Source organism: Stegodyphus dumicola, chromosome X1 (genome assembly GCF_044657685.1).
Source record: "Stegodyphus dumicola isolate Sdum_Otavi_A_Nest chromosome X1, ASM4465768v1".
In the NCBI taxonomy this organism is placed as follows: domain Eukaryota; kingdom Metazoa; phylum Arthropoda; class Arachnida; order Araneae; family Eresidae; genus Stegodyphus; species Stegodyphus dumicola.
The window spans coordinates 245,370,270-245,392,008 of record NC_140780.1 but is presented as its reverse complement, the minus strand read 5'-3'; the positions used below and the strand labels follow the sequence as shown (position 1 = coordinate 245,392,008).

At 30.8% G+C, this 21,739-nt stretch overlaps 1 protein-coding gene across 1 annotated transcript in view; it reads left to right on the top strand.

Annotated features, from left to right (window-relative positions):
* LOC118195289 (thyrostimulin alpha-2 subunit-like) overlaps positions 1–21,739 on the top strand; it is a 43,683-nt gene that overhangs the window by 1,175 nt on the left and 20,769 nt on the right. The gene's annotated exons all lie outside the window — the stretch shown is intronic.

The window sequence follows — 21,739 nt, the reverse complement described above, 5'->3', positions numbered from 1 at the left end:
TAAACTGTAACTACAAAATAATTGTAAAATTTAAATTCTCTTTTAGTATGACTGTATAACTTCCTTACGCTTTAGGCCAGTAATATGAATAAATTAATTTAAAATACTGAGCAATGAGCAATGGCCTGTTGATTTATTATATTTAAATTTGAAATGGAGCTTTACGATTATTCATGTTTACACATTGTCATTCGGATTAAATGCTATATACATTAACTACGTTTAATTATACAGGATTCTACTGAAGGATAGATCTAGTTAAAATCCTTACAAAGACAACAAATAAAAAATAGTTAAAGAATTATTAAAAATTCAAAGCTATGAAAAATATTTCTTACGCTCATTTACAATAAAATTTAAGCTGCAAATTTAAAAGAAGGTTGAGCATAATATTGATAAAGGTAAAACTACAAGAAAATGGCCTTTAACAACTCTCTCTACACCTATCATGAAATAAATCTCACTAGTTAATAACAGTATATAAATATGATTTACATAGCGTAATTACGTTAAATATTATATATTTAATTTTTGAATTCCCTCCTTTAACTGAAAACACTTGCTCCTGTAGGTGCAGCTTTACTGTAAAAATATTCCTATTGCAAGAACATTACTTTTACAGAGATTTTATTAGCTTTGCTGCAGATTTGGGTAACCTGACAATTTGTAACATAAATTTAATATTGTGGTAAAAATTTAATTTCGTGCATACTTTTTACGTTTTGCAGTTTACGCTGGCTTTCTTAACAAGATTATAAAGATCTTCTTAGAAGAATATTCAATGTTGCTATTTAGGAGATTAAGGAATTCAATAAGAAGCTTTTAAAATTAATAACTCTTCACATAATTTTTTCCCGTATTTGCGCAATAGTATCAAGGACTTTTCAAACAGACTTCGATAGTTTTCATTTATTTACTTGTTTATAATTATCAACTCTTTTATTCAGAAGATCGTATACAAATTAGTTAATTTACCATTGTTGTGATCGCTCATTCCTAAAAATATAAGCGCAGCACCCAAAACTATATTATGTTAAGCAATGAATTCTAAGCATGTATTTCACTTTCTTTCTGTGTGCATATATATATACATATACACGTAAAGAGAGAAAGAGAGAGAGTAGGAGTAAATGTGTTCTTGCATATAAGAATAGCTCAACTTGTATGCTTTTCACTGCAGAAATCGTATTTTTTTATTATGAGTTTTGCTCCTTTGAAATCTTCCTTGCATTTGGTTTTGATCATGATGTGTTTTAACAATATTTTTAATCTCTAGTTTGCTTTATAATAGTATATACTATATAAAAGGACGTTTGCAGTAAAAGCAGAAAATGAAACTATTTAATTTAATTAATTTCTCTGCTTCAAAGCAAATGGGACAAAAATTAAATTGTGAAAACACAGGTAAAAATAAGCAACATAAAAGTAGCGAGATCTCGTTTATATGCATGCTTCATTTGACTATCTAAGTCTGCTTGAGAAGTCCTTGATACTATTGCGCAAGTATGGAATAAATTATGTGAAGAGTTATTAATTTTAAAACCTTCTTATTGAATCCCTAAATCTGCTAAATAGCAACAATGAATATTCTTCTAAGCAGATCTTTAGAATCTTGTTAAGAAACATTTGATTCATAGGTTGCTTAACTGTCTATATGTATATTGTATACATAATATACGTGTGCGTGAATCCGTATGCATTTGTGTAGGTATGGATGTATACCTATAATGAAACGTGTCTAAGATGGTTCCAGACGTTTCGGCATTTTAGAGAATTTGTGCATCGTGATGGTCAGTAACATTATACAGTTATGTTTTCAGAAACTTTGTAAAACTGAATATAATATTTTATATTCATATTATATAAGCGTGTATAAGTTTAAGATTTTTTATATTTAATAATTATGTACTATTTATGCATTTATTAATGTAGTATAAAATATTATCATACTCGAAAATGAGGAAGAGTTTTTATCTCTTTCGCTGCGTTTGTATGATGTATACAATTAACATTTTCTGCCTTCCTTGGTCATGTGATTTTCAACAGTGCCGTAACAAGTTTCAGCTGTGAGCCTTTTGTTACATTTTGAGTCTACTGGTTTGACGTTTAACCATTTCCTTCTAGATTCTGTGAAATCCATCTTCATGAATGAAACTCTTCAAAATACCCAACACAGCCTGAACAGAATTATTCGAGGAAATAAGTTTAATTGAAGCGCAGCCAAAAATGTGTATAATTTAATAGGCCGTGCAAGGAAGTCATGCAGTGTCCATATAATTTTTAATGATTAATCAAGATCTGATAAAAATCATCACCAAATTTTTGGCTCCTGAAAACATCGATTTTGATGGGGGTAGTACTACCGTGGCCTTCGAGAAACCTTTGTTCTCGAAGGCCACGGTACTAAGGGGCACAAGAAATATTTTTGCCCAAGAGTTCTAGTTACGCCACTGCATAGAACCTTAGGTTGGAGGTCCATGCGACGGCGTTTCAGTCACTAACCACTATACCGGCTGAGCGACTCAATAATTAATGCTACTAAAAACGGCGTAGACATATTTAATAAATTTACTATAGATCACTATAAAAATCTCCAAATTGGCTCTTTTGATTTTCTTGATATTTTTAGATTGTTCATTAAAACTTCCAACGCGTTTAATGGCTTTTCATTTTACTAAGCCTGTCCGCTTTAAAAGCACCTAACACCCTGGTCGTTTTAATCCTTCTTAACAGATTTATTCTATACTCTTCATAGCTTAAAAGTTTAATATTCATACATATTCAGAAAAGGTTATTAATCGTAACCTATTGGTGTTCCGTCAGGGAAGCTTATTTTCGAAGTTATATGTACATAAGTATGTATATATTTAGAATCAGAAAATGTTTTTTAAACAAATTATCCCAATATTATTTCTTTGCAATATGCTGCTGAAAATGAATCATATGTAGATAAAATTGTAAGAAATTTAGAACCATAACCACAAAGCCATAAACGAAATGAAATCTAAATCAGTACAATCCCTAAATTTTCCTATAGAAAATGTAAAATAACGCCTCTACTCAGTGTTTTAAAACCAGAAGAAAACTCGAAAACAACAGAAATGCGTAAAAGTACACGCAAAAGGGAAAAAATAAAATTTAAATCTGATTCAATGTTATCAAGAGGAGGTAGATCCGATTCATTTGAATCCCTCCTTCTAGCAAAACCGCTGTGTTTCTGTTCATGCAAAATTAGCTGATGAAACATTTTAAATTATTTAATTATAGCAGTAATCCGAAAAATTCTGAATGCCTCCTCCACATAGTCGCTCTACTTTCATATGAAATACAAATACATGAAAGCAATTATAAATGAAATAAATTTAATATATAATAAAGCAAAAGTAAAATATATACTATTCGAATGAAAACGTAATAAATTACAAAATGTATTGAAAATTACCTGAGAACAAATTTTTTACCAAATTAATAAAAGACTGAACTTACTGTGCGAAGAATAAAGGAATAAAGCAATTCAGAATGGAAAAATGACGTTAATGGTAACCTGTTTGACGTTACTGGCGATATAAATTGGTGAATTAAACGTAAAAAAATCTCCCAAAAGGTGAATTTATGGTAAGGTATTTTTTAATTTTAAATTTGGAGAGCGTTAAAGTAATGCAAGTAAGGAGAGGAAAAAAGAAACAAAAGTTGGAGAAGAATAAAATTTTCACGCCATGGGCTTATAATGACGACTAACAATAGAGTAGACAGTCAGTTAATAAAAGTGCAATCAAGAAAAATTTTGCAGCAATTGCATAATTACAAATTACTCTATAAATCTTTCTAAAATATATTTCTTTATCCTTCTCTGTGCTTTCAGATAAAAATTCATTACCTTGAAATATGTATAAGTTGCAGACCACTCCAGCTTTTTTAAATAGTCTGTTAATGAACTTAATTGGGAGTTCATTTTCTTGTAAAAATTTAGTAAGAAGAAGAATCTGTTGATGTTGTTTCTCAATTTCCGTGCATACATTTTTAATTCTGGCAATTTGATTAAAACTTGTATTTACAATAACTTTTTCAGAGATGTTAGTATTCCAGTTTAAAAATTTAACTGTTGAAAATTGAATTATTAGTATTTCAGTTTAGAAATTTAACTGTTGAAAAATTGAATTATCTTTTTTATCAAAAAGTCTTACTTTTTTAAGGTTACAAATGCTAAGATCCAGGTAATCTGTAATTAATTCATTCTTATTGGTCTTGCTTAGTTTTAAACAGTTTAGGTAGATGCTGCTTATTTCAATAAGATTATTATTCTTGAATGTATTGTTATCATCTATGTATCTTAATGTAGTGTGGTCCAAACTTTAGTTACCCGAGGGCCAATCAAACATTAGTATAGGAGAGTAAGAGCCAAAGACATTAAAGAAAGAAAATGAATTGCATATAAATCACTGATTTAATATATCACTTTATTTTACAGTCTATAAATCAATGTGATGATTGGCACTGCTTTTCTGATACACGTTTATCAATGTCCAATGTAATTTCAGTAAGTCTCAGGCCCGATTTCGGTGAAGCACTTTCAATGCCATTTCTCGTTTTTGATTTAATTTGTTCGAGAGCAGGAAAAGTACTTTCACACACATATCTACTACTAAACAGCGATAACATTTGCAAAGAGAATTTATGCAGTTTGGGAAAACGTTCTTTAGAAATCAGTTTCCGGAAGTGTTCAGTGACATCATACTTTTTAGTCTGGTAGAATGGATCTGCCTGAAGATCACAAATTTCCATTTGAAGGTCGCAAGGTACCTAACGTACTTCAACCTCCATGGGGTTGTTTAACAATGAAATTTTGTTTTTAGGGAATCAAAATCCTGGAACTCATTCTTGATATCAATAATTATTTCATGAAACATACTAAAATTTGTGTCATTTTCTTCTTTCGGCTGCTGAAAAAAATGAGAAATGTGCCGTATTATTTGTCTTCAGTGCAATTTGCATTACATTAAACTTTTCGCGAAAGCCTTCAATATGTCCATAAAGCTGGGATATACTTTGTTTTCGGCCTTGTAGTTTCAAGTTCAAAGCATTTAGATGGGTTGTTAAATCTGTCAGAAAAGCAAGATTATTTAAAAACTGGATTTCTTCCAATTTTTCTTGATACTTATGCCCAATGTTTTGTTTTTTGAGGAAAGTAAGAATTTTATTCCTCAACCCAAAAACCTGTCGCAGACCATTTCCAGCACTTAGCCAGCGAACTTGACAGTAAAATGAAATGTCACCATACTCATCCAAATTGTTCACAAATGCAATAAATGCTCTGTGCCTCTGGGATTTGCCTCCTCTTATTAAATTTACAATATTTACAACAGTTTTCATTATCTGAGCCTTATAATTTTTATTATTTAATTATTATATTAATATCATTATTTATATTTATTAATTAGTATTTAAAGCAGTAAGAAGGGTCTTTTGTTTTTCATTTTTTCATGTTTAACATTTTTTTTACGCTGTCTTAATGCAAGAGCAAATTTATTGAAATCACCTTATGAAAAGTTTTTAAGATATTTTTACTCTTTAGAAAATAAATATAGTTTACATAAATCGTATAAGAACTTCTCTTTGGAATACCATTTGTTTGCAGGTAAAGATCGTCTGCATGCTTAGTAATGCCATTAAAAAGCAATAGAGATAAGCTTTTTATTTTTGTAAATCTAGTATAGTAAGCATTTCAAGAAAACATTTTGGAAGTTCCAGAAGATTTCTTTAAGTGGAAGAGATGGGTAGAGATTTTCAAAGTCATACCAGCAGATATTGAAAACCTAAAGATTTTAATTTTCTTTCAGTTATTGGCAAGTTGTTGTTAATAATAAAACAGTAGTGCTTATCAAAATTAACTTTATCAAGAACTAAATTTCATATTGATTTAAGTAGATTTGTAAATATATCATAAAACTTTTTCTTGTAATTTCTAGTACTATCTGTTATAAATCTAAATTTGACAGAATTATGGCGAAATTTTGGAATTGCATATAAATTCGCAAATTTACTTTTTACACTATAAAGAGAAATTTTCCATTTTTTGTGAAAAGCATAAATTTGTCTTATTATTGACCTTTCTTTACTTTTTGAAAATACTATCGATTTTTGAATTATGCAGCTCCTTTTCAATAAGAGAATTGTATCATAAAATACTAAAATTGTTGCTTGCTTTCTCAATTTTGGTAATTGTAAACTGTATTTTCCTATTGCAAAATCTTCTGCAATAAATCTTTCCAATTTTTAATTTCTTTAAATCCGTGAACTTTATTAATATTCTTCTTGTACTTATCTAATATTTCCTTTTTCTATTCTTTAAAAAGATGAGTTGATAAACTTAGAACTTGCTTTCAATATGAAATTATCAATATCTGCTGAAATATTTTCGAAACAATTGAATTTAGGAATGTATTTTATTGGTCTAGATTTTGTACCTTTTTTTCACAAGCTGCTTTAATTCTTGATCCTGTATAATGTATAGATTTCTTGTAATTGTATATTTATGTTGTTCATCCACATATGGTAGATATCTGTCTTCACTACAGTATCAATGCAGTACCAGAAAATCTTCTTCATGGTGGTTGGTAATATAACTACTCAGCATTTTGTTGTACTTACTTAAGGCAGATAAATGTGTTAGATTTTATTGCTGTAAATTTTTGTTGAGCTTGTTTAAATATCTTATGCATGTTGAGATCATCAAATGTTTTATGAAAAAATTTAATAGCACAGAAAATTCTTTAGTACTGAGACAAATTTCAGTTAAATTAAAATTTGATAAATTACTAAATCTTTGATTATATTATTTCCTGTAAACATGTAGAGTCATTAGAATTTTTGAAGTAGAAAACATGAAAAATGTAAAATGCCTTCACCGAGACTCGAACCTAGACCTCTCGAATACGCACCGAGTGTGTTAACCGTTACGCCCGAATTCACGCAGGAAGTACAAAGAAAATTATCTTATAAATTATGTTTGAAGACATTTTGAATGATAAGCAGATATTTGTGAGGAAATATATATATATATATGTATTCAAGTTTAAACTTAAAATTCTGAACATAATTTAGTAAAAAAATTTTTAATTAAGCGTAAACGCAGCATTAATAATTTATATTTCAACTGGAAATAAATTAATAATCTACTTTCTATAACGAGGCTACTACTAAGTAATTAATATAATTAACTAATAAATTAACATAAGACAGCAGAACTGGTATCTCGCAAAGTATATAGAGGTAAAGGGGTTTCTGGACTATAGCTAAATTTAAACAAAGATATTGATAAATGATTGGTTTAGGTTTGGTTTATTTAAATATGGAAAAGCACACTATGGCTATCTGCCTAAGGGGAGGGATGCCTCCGTGGAGGACTTTCTAAGGGAAACTGACTCGTATACACGTTATACATGGGGAAAACCACGAAAACGCCCATGCAGCCAGCTCGTTTGCGGGATTCGAACCTCGGACCGAACTACCAGTGTTCAGCGACTTTACCGCTCAGCCGCTGATAAATGATATACAAACTAATTTCTTTGACACTCAGGAGATTGGTCTAAATCAGTAACAATCTATCTTTGTCCATTCCACTTATCGAAATCTAAAAGCGTTTCGTTAATGTGTGAGTGGGTCCAAAACAAATTTTAGATGAATTTAAAACATAAATTTTCCCTGAAAATGCTCACAAAGTGATCTAATACGTGGATGGATTTCCACGTTGGTGAGAATATAATTTATATAAAGAAGGTTAATCCACATGCTATATACATCAGCTTAAATCTGGTAAAATCAGAAGATAAAAACAAGCATAATACAAAAGAAAATAAAAAAATGGTATAATTGGTAATGGTTTAACGAAACCTGATCTAAAATTAATCAAAATTAAGCCAATTAACGTCCAACTAATATGGGTAGGGAGCGTGACTTATATTACTGTAGAATTCAGTTGGCTAAAGAAGTTATCAGTCGGGAAGAATTTCTGTTGGCGACAATGTGAAATAAAACTAGTGGTCGACGTGAAAGTTGAACCTAATCTGGAATTTCAAGATCCAAAACGAATTGCAGGAAAAATACTTTTTTTTATTTAAGGAATTACGTGGGAAATTAAAATAATTTTAATTGCATTTTAAAAATACTCTGGTAGCAGTAAGCATAGTAGAACAGAGAAAAGAAGTAAAACAGCAAATATCTTCACAGATTTGGATAAAATGCGACTTTAAGAAAAAATGTTAGTACCAGAAATTTTCTCCAGAGAAAAATATTTACATTTATACATTTTTACATAAGTTACTCATCCGCATATAACACTTAAGTTAAAACTGCATTCGTAACTCAAAGTTTAGTGTGTGCAATTAATGTTAATTTTTTTAAATATTTTTCACTGAAAAGAAATAGAATTTGATTTTCTAATAGTTTTTTGGTAAGAACATGCAATTCAATTTTAAAATCAGAAATTCTGTGAAAATACTTCTATTTCTGTGACTTTGGTAAATAATGATGCTTAAAACTTTTTTAGAAATGTTAGAATGCCAGTGTAAAAGTTTAGTGGTAAGGGAATCAAAATATCTCCTTTTATCAAAAAAATGTAAATTGTCTGCAATTAATGATGTTCATTTATAGGAATAATATAAATAAATAGGCGTTTGTCCTATATTTGTTTGATTAAGTCAAGGTCAGGTGTCTAGACGAAGATATTTTGTAATAATCCCTCATAATTTATGGTTATAAAACCTTTTGTGTATCTAAAAGTAAATTTAAATTTATCTTTAGGTCCACTAATATATTTGATTCGTGATTTTCTATTTTATTAAAAAAAAATAAAGGTTACAGATGCGAAAAGAAAAACTGGTACCCATGGATATTCCGTTAATTTGGTGTTCCATATAATTTTCAAATTTAATGAAGTTGTGAAAAAAGATGCATTGAAGACATTCAATCCAATTGACTGTTTATAATTTTATAAATTTCTGGAAAAAATCTTGGCTATTTCCCTAAGTTACTGTAAATTACTCCTAAGAAAAGAGCAAAATAAAGATTTTAAAATCTTAACATAATCATGTCTTTCGTTCCATTTTTAATGCTTCCAGAACTGGTTTATTATTTTTAATAATCCAGACAAATCTTCATTTGTTGTTTAATCTTTGTTTAAATTTAGCCACAAGCCAAAAATATTTTCACCTCTGCTTAGTTTACAAGATTCTTGTTCTACTGTGTTCCCTTAATTGCTTATTTATAGCCTGGTTCTAAGAAGCAGATCATTTATTTATTTCTATTTTAAATATATATATCTATATATATATATATACTTTCAAAGTACCTCCTCCTGACGACGTTATATTGGAGTTGATTGAATGCCTCTTCTTTGGTTTATTTTAATTTATTTTTACATCTACATAATTATAATTCTGCATTTATAGGATCTACAGAAATTTATTTACTTAAATTTCAATTTTTGTTCTTTGTGAAAAAATAGTTCTAAATTTCTTTCTTTATGTTATTGCTGATCACTTTCCTGTGGCATAATGCTCAACATTTCTTTGAATAATTACATTTTTTATTTATAAAAATGTTTTCGTATATATATAAATACAAAAACAAATCAATACTGTGATATTTTTATGATATATATATATATAATGCCATAAAGGCCCATAAGGCCCACCAGCTGCCGAGCGGTATAGTCGCTGAACACTGGTAGTTCGGTCCGAGGTTCGAATCCAGCGAACAGGCTGGCTGCGTGGGCGTTTTCGTGGTTTTCCCCATGTGTAACGTGTATACGAAGTTTCCCTTAGAAAGTGCTCCACGAAGGCGTCCCTCCCCTTAGGCAGATAGCCCTAGTGTGCTTTGCCGTATTCTCAATACACATACACATAAAGGCTCATAAATGAAATACATTAGTATATTCAAGAAAGTTGGTAACTGATATCTCTTTGTAAAATGACAAAAAAATCCAAATTCTTGCAAATTTAGTAAGGAAACAAAACTTTCTAAACTAAGCTCTCACTTTCATTTTGTGTGTTAACGCAATTAGTTTGAAAAATTAAATAAATTACATTAATACTCAAACTCATGTAACTCTAAATGAAAAAGTATTATACTTTATGCATTTATTTTTCGTTTATTATCTTGCCAGTTTTAAACACATTTCCTCTCCCAAAAGACACGACGTGTTTTTAATATTTCTTGGAACATTAAAAGAACATATTCCTCATGCAGACGTATAAAAATAACATTATTATGCTGACTAATTTGTCGGAGATCAAGTTTTGCAAAAGGCTAAAAAAGGATTTTCCTGATAATTCTCAGAAAGGAATATAAATAACTCGGCAAGGGAATACTTATAATGTTGTGAAGCACATCAATTTCGTTACAGTTGATCATGTTACACACTTTTCATTAAGTGTTTTCAAATTTTTATGTGAATATTTTTACAATTATTTTTCCATTGTATTAATATTTTGCTCTTAACATTTACTGCTTCATTTTTGAAATTTTGTTTTTCATTTTAAATTGTTTTCAGACTTCGTTCTTATATAATTTTATTTTGAAAATTTTCATTTCTCGATGTGAAAGTCGTTTTTAAATTTAAATTTAATAATCACAGCTCCTATTTGTGGTTAGATTCAATGACAACGTAATTAATAAGAATACTAGTTACGTAATACATATCATGTAATCTTATCATTTTAGATTTAATTATAAGGTAATCTAGTATTTCACCTGATAGTTTAATAATATTTAAAATGAAGTTTGAAAGCATTTTTATTACTTGATCCCTCAAAAAACTCAGAAATAACTGTTCATTGTCCAAAAACATAGAAAGAAACATACTCGTAAAATCTCTCTAATGTATTTCAAAGTCATCTACTATTTAATAAGGTTAAAATAAACCAAATCCTTTGAAATATTTTAAGTGGGCTGTAGACTCTCTTATGTTAGTTAACCACATATTATAATTTAAATCTTTACTATAATTTCTCCTTTCCGTATTACTCAGAAGAAGGCAAATTAGCTTTGTGTGTATTTAAGTTGAGGATTTTAATTCTTTAGTTCAGAGAGCCTCTGTCAGGAGCGTCTTGCTGCACGTATTTTAAACAGCTCTACTTAAAAGGATATTCCGGCTTTCGCATTCTCACCAGCCGATGTTTTAAGTACACGCCGGTAAAATATCTGAGCCGGATTAGTCTGTCTTATGTGTAAGCTTGTACAATGTTATCAAAGTTTGAGTTTAATTATCTGTTGTATTAAGCTGAACATCTACATATAAGTGGTCGAAATTTCGTCCGTTGCACAAGTTGTGCCTTTATGTTCAAACTGAGACTAAAATAAAAAAGATTTTTTAAACATTCTTATACACTCTGTAAATTTTTTAAAACGTAGTGATAACTCTTTATTTGTCTAATAGGGTCTGCATGAATTTAACTCTAACATCCAATTACAACAGCAGTCCTGACGTGCGAAAAGCATCCCTGTAGATCACATTCGACTTTCAAATGGAAAAGTCATCAGATTGCACTTTAGTAGAATTATTAGAAGCTCTTTATCAGCCTCGATAATACAAAGGTAACTCATCCACCCAAGTGCGATGAGTTTTAGGGAAAATGCACTTGGGTATTTTTGTTAACATTTCTCTGCCATTTTATTTTCTGTTACAATTTTTCACTTATTAAACGAAAATTTGTGATCCAATAATATTTAATCAGAGAAACTTAAAAGCGTTCTAATTAAAAGTTACACGTAATTTTTGTTTCTCTTTTTAACATGCTGGAAATTTTTTAACAATTAAATTCAAATATTAAATGCACCCAACTCTTGTCTAAGTAAGTTTTGTGTTCAAGCCTCAATATTTCACGAAGCAGTTACAGCTAGGGAAGCTAAAGCCGATTATGTAATTTAGTTGCAGGAAAAAGCAATAAATGGGCCAGTAAGCACTGGCTGTCTTTTTGAAATTAAGAACTCAGAGCTTAAAAACACTACCTAATTTGCATCTTGGTGAGAGCCGACGAAAGTAAAAGGGAATATACAGACAAAATAATAGCGTAAGTGGTATATTAACATAAAACCTTGCATTTTTACTTAAAACATTCTCTTTGCTTATTTACCTTAAACGGAACTTAATGAGAATCTTGTTATTTTTTTCTGATTTCTCCCAATCACTTTTAACTTCATATATCATAATGCCTTACGTATGTCAACAAATATCAAGAAGCCATTAAAAATTAAAGTCTTTGTTTGTCTGATTTTACCAATGATTCATTCCATTTCAAGCCAGCTTAAATTAGTGTTCAAATCTACGTATCGAACTCCAGTGCATTTGTTTTAATTCACAAGAGCACACTCACACTGCAGGAAAATCAAAAGAAGAAAGGAAAAACGTAATCCAAGAGAAATGATTGGTGATTCTTCCTGTGAAGCATTTACAGCTGTTCATGAACTTTGTTTACAACTAAGGAAACTCCAAGAAAGCAATTTATAGGTAAATCATAATTGAAAAAGAACATATTAAGTTAGGAATTAATAGTACCTATATCAGGAAAAGAATACGTCTAAGAGTTAAATATCGGAAAGATCTCGCTTTTACTTCCTATAATAGTAATCTTATAAGTGTACAGCCATGTACTCAGTTTATCGAAACAACGGCAGAGTACTTTATCAAAATGAGGTAGAAACCGGTTTCAGTACTAGGGCTAAGAAGACTACATAAAAACAAATTTTAACTTGTTTATATGATTTCTGTAATGCAAAACGTTAATAAGTTAATAATAATGCAAACGTTAATAAGTTAATAATAATGCAAACGTTAATAAGTTATATATTAAACGTTTCATATAGTTAAGTTCAAAAATAGAGGTATTCTAATATATAATTTCATACGGCTGTTTCCAATGCTAATATCAAGTGCATTTGTACTCAAATACTGGAACTTTTATTTGTAGTTTCTCCCTAAATATTTTCAAAATCTTGCTGAAATAGAAACTAAAAAGTGAAAAGATAGGTCAGAAAAGTCAAAAGAATCTACATATATTGAAGCATAATCGACAATTTATTGAATAAGATTTTCAGATTAATAATACGATCAACAGGTATTGTAGAAAAAGCAAGATTTTATATTTACAGAACACTTCGATTTCAATTGCTGAAATTTTATTCATAAAGTTCTTTACATTATAGTGGGAAATTTATTATTGGAAATACATGTATAGGGCAATATTTAAGGAATAAAGCATTTAATTCCTTGTGTTGAATACTCTGTGTATCATGTGTCTGTTCACATCGTTGCCAACTTTACAAATAAATAGAGCACTAACATCCTAATGTTGCATACCACAAATTACAATCCACCCACTAATTCAGAAGAGTGCCAGGAATTTTCTATTTACAATTTAGAGAAGAAAAGAATATTCCCGTGTAAATACTATTATTCTTTTCTGTTATTTACTGGAAAGGTTCGGACCAGGTTTTCGTGCTTTTTGGTTGCCAACGTGTCATGTGGTATATAAAAGCGAGAGATCTTACCGGAACTTTAAATAAATCGATGGAATGGGTGAAAGTACTTTTTTTTTTTTAGAAAGGACTGAAATTTTGCTCATGCGCACAAATGTTGCGGAAATTAGCTTAACGTGAGTAAGCAATACGGAGGTTCTTTAGGCAGTTTACCACCACATTTGGAAATTCACTCTATTTCTTATTTTGCAGTGTTTTCAGAACCATTTAGCATACGAATGCAAATCTGTACCCGAAGTTGGAAAATATTTAATATAGTTCACCAAAATTATTGCAAATGTAAATGAATCCAGCTCATACATATATATATATATATATATATATATATATATAACTGCACATATGCGTGTATTTCCTGTGTACTTGTACACTTTTTGAAAAGATTAATTCTTTCCACAAAAATATATTGTGCACTTTATTATAAAAGTCCTATATTTTATACAAAGGTGTTATATAGTGTCATTCGGTTATTGTTCATATATTGTGCACTTTATTATAAAAGTCCTATATTTTATACAAAGGTGTTATATAGTGTCATTCGGTTTTATAAGTATTTTACTCGATAAAATATATTTTCTCGTTATGGAATTTAGTACTTTTACCTTTAGGGCAAAAGTAGAATGACTTGATGTATTTCATTATGAGTGTCAAAAGTCGTAATTTGTTATTAATGTCATTCATCAAATGACTGAGCGCACGAATCGCTCAGACTTTTCTCCCAGTGCACGTGCGAGGACTTAGAAACAGAATCTAAATTAAAACAAGTAACACGTGGGAGGACATATATTAGAAGTGACATATTTCATCTAAGAGGAAGATGAAACGAAACTTCAAAGAAAGAATTCATAAGTTTCTCAGATGCCGTTAATGCCGATTCTTATCAAAGTTTGAGAAGACAACAAACAAAAATTGGAAATATCTGAGATATTTTCAGACAGAAATATTATTACTTCATTCTTTAATTCTAATAGAAGTCTCAAAATTCATTCATCTAAAAGCAATCACTCTTCTGTATGTAGTAATACTTTGAAATTAATTTTGTTTTGTTACAGTCATTATGTTGGCAAAGACCTCATTATTAAGTACAACTACTTTTAATGAAGTTTATAGCTTTAATTGAATTTTGCAGTATGACATTCGGAAGTCAAAGACTTTTATGACTGTTGATAAATCAAATATGTTAAAGCGTTTATGTCATGCTTTAACAAGGAATCCCTCTAGAATCCCATTCAATCCGTATATATATATATCAGTTTCATAAATAATAAAACTGATTTGAAACTAAAAACCACATAAAATGAGCATTGCTATCTTTGTACTAATGCGCATTCGTTCAGTGATTATTGCTAATAACAAATACAGAAAAATTTTGAATAAATTTGTAATTTGTCAAAACGCGAGTAAGTCTTGGGGCATTTATTAAAGAAATGAAGAAATCGGATAACTTTCGTAAATACATTAAAAACACTTACAATGTATTCAAACACATTTAAAATTTTATACTTTATTATGAACATACTGCAAACACATTTCTTAATAACATCAGGTTCATGAAAAATTATTAAACGAGTTCTATAAATGTGCATTACATTATTTGTTTAAATATAAAAGCTCTTAGATACTTTCTTTTATGTCGCTATTTAGCTACACATACATATATTGCAGCTAGCTCCAATTTTTCCAAATATGGAGGATTAGGAATAATGCCAATCGTAGGGTTTTAATAATTTTCAGGTAATGGTTTTTATAATACCTATATATTTATAAAACATGTTGATAACAAGTCAGTAAAATTCCTTGCTTTTTTGGATACTTCTCCAAAAACTCTCTTTGTATTTCTCTAGCCTAAAATAAATTAGAATCGAATCTATTTAAATCTAAGGAGGGCATGAAGTCTTACCCTGTCCTTAAATATTCAGTGTGTAAAACCTATTGTAATTACATATGTAAATTTAATCATTAATTTTCTCTCTATATATATTTGGAAATGGTAGCTGCAGTAATTGAGTTTTTATGAAAAGTAATACGTTTGTTAAGTTTCAAAGTTTGTTTTATTTGTAGTTTGGAAAATGTTAAATTCGTAACCCACTTCTCGCTATTTATTCTTTAACATTTGCTTTGCAGCACTTGATGCGTAATCTGTTAATCAGGCTTTTAAACTATACCGAGCAAGTGTGACTTGGTGTTTCATATGTTCGCCATGCCATTCATGAACGCAGTGCACAGTCTCATCACTCACAATAGGCCAGCTACTGATTGGAAGATCACCAATGTTACCACAGCGAAGTCGCCCGAAACGTCCGTGCATTCAGACAGCAGCAGGTTGCCCGAACATCTGCGTTCATTTCTACATTGTGATTTTCCCTGATCCCGTTAGTACATGGTTCATTAGTTTTGGGAGTTTTGAAGAGACTAAGTAGATTCTCTTGTTTAAATACATCTTTCCTCTCCTTTCTTTAGCATCAACGTTTAACTGATGCTCGCAATTGCAATTCTGTCTTAGATTGCAATTGCAATTCTGCACAAAGATCCCCAAGTGAGAAGTATTCGCTTCACTTAGCTGGATCACTGTTAACGTTATAGCATTGTACTTAGTATGGGGGAAGGAAATCCATTTCAACAAATATTCGTATACACGGGCATTTCAGATGTTTGAGAGGAGCAGAGTTTGGCTTCTATCGATGCGAAAGAGTTTGAACGTTTCAGAGTTCCTGATGTAGGACTCAGCTCATAAAAACTTCAAAACTTAAATATTGAGCGATTCTATTTCATGGCATCACAAAACACACTTTGCTTTAATCAATTCCATTTCACTGCTAATTCCTTCATGTTTACAACTATTGTGGCTCAGTCTACTGGTGGTTAAAAGCAGTAGAACAGTGTAATGATGTACAATGTGATAGAACAATGTAATGATGTACAATGTAATAGAACAATGTAATGATGTAAAATGTAATAGAACAATGTAATGATGTACAATGTAATAGAACAATGTAATGATAAAAATTTCACTTTTCAGTCTTCTGCGGTAGATTCGTGTACAATTTTTGAATTTAAGAAAAGTCTTTATGCTCAGACTCAGTGCCACATACACTTAAGAATTTCTGCTTTAATAGATTTTCAATTTAGTAAAGCATTAATTAATTATAGCATTTTGGTACTAATATCCTTTTGAGGTGTTTGCATTCATTTCTTAAAAAAGAAGCTATTCTCTCTATATGTTAAAGTTATACGTATAAAAGATCTGTATTGTTCTTTTTATCCTCAGTTTTATGCGCCGCTTTTAAGGACTCTACCGAATACGTTTTGGCTTATTTAGAAGTATCTAATAAATTATTGTATCAGAGAACTAGGGCATAGATCTATATCCCAATTTATGTAGAACTTTAATTTGCTAAATACTCTTGATTGTCTTTCAATTTATCTGATTAAGATCACATGATTCCATCAATGACCATAAATCTATGCTTTAGATTTCTGTGCTTAAGAATCTATACTTAACATGTATTAGACTTAAAAAATTCCATGTATTCTTTTTTTTTAGCTCTGGAGGGTTTTATGTTTCTAATTTTTAATTAATATATTGCCAGTTATTGATATTTTGCCATATTTTGTCAGTTCCGTGGATTTAAGATATTGCTTTACATTCCACAGCTTCTCATTACTCATTTCGCTATACTCCAAGAACTTTGACAAATAATTGTTGCAGAAATACATTGCAGAGCATCTAAAACGTGTGTCACATAAAACTAATTATTGCTTTCATGTGCACAGATTTATGAAAGTTGCATACTTAAAATGTTTATATAATTTTCGTGTCAAGGGGCATAAAACATCGCCCCCCTGAGTGTCTGTGTATGTTCTGTAAAATTGTCTATCTTTTTCCTCTTCCATCTGGACTTTTTTTATTGTTATGTATTTCATCTGTTTCTTCTTTTTTAAGTCCCCTGTAGACTCATAAATTGCAATTTTATTTTATTACAACTCTGAAATAAATTATTCAGCTGTTAATTGTTTTATTGAAATGTATTAAATGCCAGGACTATAAGATAACCGTGTGGAACAATTTAAAGATGGGAGAAATTCTTGGAATTGTTCTCGCCAAGTGAGTTTTTTAGTCCTTTCTGTCCCGGCAATCAAATTCGCTTTAGAGTTGAGTACTTTAAGTACTCAGAGCTGAGTACCTCGCTCTAATCGCCTTAGAGCTGAGTACATCGCTCGATTCTCTTTAGAGCTGACTACCTCGCTCGATTCGTCTATGCAGAAATATCTTTAAAATCCCCAAATAATTATTGTTCTGTCTAATAAACTGTTTCTTTAGTTATTACTTCAGAAATAGTAACGTATTTTATTTTATTTTCCTCAGCTGTTTTACATTGTTAAGTGAAATTAATTGCAAGTTCACTATTTTCTTTAATATACTGTGCTATTAAAAGCTTTTAAACAAAATTTAAAAAAATAGCTTATATTTATTATCTTTTTGCCTTAATCCTTCTTTGGCCTTATCTAAGCTAGAAAACTAAACGTGCATTCAAATGAATTTGTGATTACATCATAAATACATTCATTGAGCATAAAATCTCGCTATGAAAGCTATTACATTAGGGCTAAATTTAGCATAAAAGCCAGGGAATCGTATAAGCTATGTGTTTTCACGAAGTAATTTAACATAACTTATCAAAAAAAAGCTTTAGTCACTAAAATTCGTTTAAAACTCGTTTTAAAACAATTAATTATTAGAAACAGTATAAACCTGACCACTAAATTTCCTAGCTGTTCAGTTTGTACAGAATTTCTTTATAAAATAGTAGTTACATGTTGAAACAGAAAGAGTTTAGCAACTTTCATTATCATTATATTTCGTTGAGGAAGTCCTACATTAAAAAAAGGAGGGATTTTTCCCAAGCATGAATTCAAGCCCAGTCAAAACTCTGTTCTCTTAATAATATTTTAAGTACAATTACATTTTATTTATTTTCGAAACTGAAGCGAGATGTAACAACTATGAAGTAAAATGGTTTATGGTTTTCATATAATTGTCTTCGAGCCTCGTAAATCTTCATCCTCATCAAAGATCGCTATTTGGACTGCTTTTCTGAAATTTGCGAGACATTACCTAGGGCAATAAGAAAACAAGATAGTCAATCAAAGCAATAAACGGTGGGGAGACGAAAGTAGTAATAAATATCCAAAGAGACTGAAGCATCATTTTGTAAAATATTGCTCAGAGAAAAGAAATTCATGAAAGCTAGAAGTAAAACAGTTGTTCCAGCTTCTCTAACATTCATCGATTAACTCTGGCACAAATACAGGATCAGTGTTACGACGTTTGAGAGATAACATATGGCACCATTTCGGCTGGAAATTAGTTTACAGGTTTCGATCTAAGCATTATTACAGAAATATTAAATCAGAAAATTTTCTGATATTGTTTTCGCTCCACAAAAACCTTCTGCGAAACTGCATCGTCTCAAAGAATTTTTTAATGGCCCGATACTTATCCATTAAGCAGTGGCAAAAAATGGCCGACCCCTTTGATCATTTACCCCGCTGTTCACCGAGAACATCGCCCATGAATCGTTATAGGCTGTAGGCCGACTTTAGTCCACTAGAAAAGTGGATAGGCAGCTAAAAGATTCATCTTTTGTCTGAGTTTTGAAATCGGGAGGCAGCCAGCATCCCTTATCGTCATGCTGAATAGGACGACACTTTAAAGATTTTTAAGCATGTATTTTTACCGAAAAAAATTGTTTAAAATTTTTGATCAATTGTAAAGGAAAACATGAAGAAATTTTCAGGTAAAGTAAAATGAAGGAAACAGTTACGCGCTCGAAATTTGCAAACATGAATTTTTCATACCCGATCCTTGCAAGCTACCACAAACGCCATATGAGGCTTCGAAAACACTACCATCTCAAATAATGGAAAGATTAAAGTAAAGTTTTAAAAAAAGTAAAGACTTAAAGTAAAGACTCGATTTCAAGTGCATTTATGAGATGTGAGCGCTAGATTATTGCATATGTTCGTAAAAGCATCTGCTATTAAGCAGCTAAATTTCCATCAGAAACACAATAGTGCCTTGGTTGTCACAGAGTTATTCCTATTTTAAAAGGGTAAAATGGTTTTGAAAATTAAGAAAACAAATGGAATATATATTACAAGGTTTAAGCCAAACAAAAATGGGCTACAATATGGAAAAATACAGAAACTCGAACGCCAATAATCTCTGCTTTTAGCTTAAGAATGGGTTAATTTGGACTAATGCTTAATTGTTAATGTATCGTTTCGATAGGAAAGACATGATTTTCATTTTTCTGCTATTACTTGAAATTGTGTTTGTTATTACCCAGTACAGTATGTTTTCATTTCATTAGGTCTTGACTGTAATGAATCTGTTATAATCAAAGCTATAAAGAGTGTATTTCATTGATCAGTTTCTTGATAACTTGTAATGAGAGAATTATTTACTTTCATACTCGTATTTAAGAGAAGATTGGACTGGATTGGATTATTAAACTAGGATAATAATCCAATCCAGTTTATGCAAAAAACTAACTCTAGTTCACTTTTTAAACTGGGGATAAGCGAACTAGAGTTAGTTACTTGCCTAAACTCCATCCTAGATCGCATCATCCTAGAGCATCGCAACTATTTGAATCTGGAAAATATTTTTCTGCCTCAGCCCCTCGAGACGATTTCGGCTGCAGACTTTAAATATGTCCAGCCACAAAAACATTTTAGTTACAAAAATACATCTATCTTCCGGGATGATTCGAAACTTAACACAGCGGAGTCCGCCTCCATTATGCTTAATGCTCAGAAGGAACCATACCTCTCAAAAACAGATATAAAATCAGCTATACACACTGTAATCTTTAATATATTTTGTGGTTATTTTATATAATGCTAGTAATATTTTACTGTGCATATTTTATCAGTTAAACGTTACCTTATTTATGCAAATTACATGAATATCGCGTTACATATAGTTTAACGCTCACTATTTTTTTTGGTTTAATGCTCCCACAGTAAATCAAGAAATGGATACGGAGACATTGCTATATTTTATTGTTCATCAAAAATATTGAACAAATTATATTTCACCTATACCATAATTCTACCATTTTTGTACTCATGTCTTTCTCTAACTTTTCAGGCTTATTGCGTGTGTCTTGCTCCAGCCAGATTGTAACACGTCTGGAATTACTCTGTAAACAGAACTGAGACTTACGAATAAAGAAAACGCGGCTGCAGTCCGTGGTACTTCAATCAGAATGATCTGTATACGACTGCAACCGGGCGCATTTCGCAAATAAAATTAATGGGAGTTACTAGAGTTGTAGGTTTCCTATAACTCCACAACCAAATACAAACACTATACAACCCTCTTTATGGAGCCTGTTACTCTCGATGTATCTGGGTAGTCAAGTTTCTATAGCTGCAGCTAACTCTCTTGAAATCTTGTTTAACGTCAGTTGACTACTTCGTTTAGCAACCGTTGTCAAATAGCGGGCCTAAGAGTCTGTGGCAAGTTCTCGATCTTGAATATCGTGTTTGCATATATCACAAGTGTCATTAAATCACGACCAGATTCCTGACATGAGGCGTTTGGGTGCTACTTAGGTTTTTTCTGCAGGCCTATGTCAATTTCTGCAGGCCTATGTCAATGTCTTTTCTGTTTTCATTCTCCCAATTACACACCATTTCTTACAATCCATCATATTCCTTCTAAATGACATGTTACACTTTACACATGAGAAACTTTCCTCCAACTATTAGTACTATCCTTGAAATTATAATTTGAATCATCTCTTTCTTTTCTTTTCCCCGCATGCCGAACGAATGGCGCAAAAATGTGCATATATTCCAGGTAGGAAGGGAGAATCCCTTTGGATTCGTGATTACTTTGTAGAGTTCCTCACTTTGCAAATGCTAAGTTAGTGTTGAAAGTGAAGACTCTTAAGAACTGTTAAGCGAATAGTCGCTTGAGTTCATGTGACAAAAAACAACAAGGTGGAAAGGTGAATAACCCTTTATTATTCAAATAAGATTTAACAGAACTCTGTCTTGGAGTGTACAATAAAAACCGACACTTGGGCTTGAACTTAAGAGGCTAAGAAGTAAACTAAAACTAATCTAAACTAGGAGATATAGTCGAAGCTATCAAGATTCTAACCGAGTTGGCCCCTTAACGCTAATTGACTGC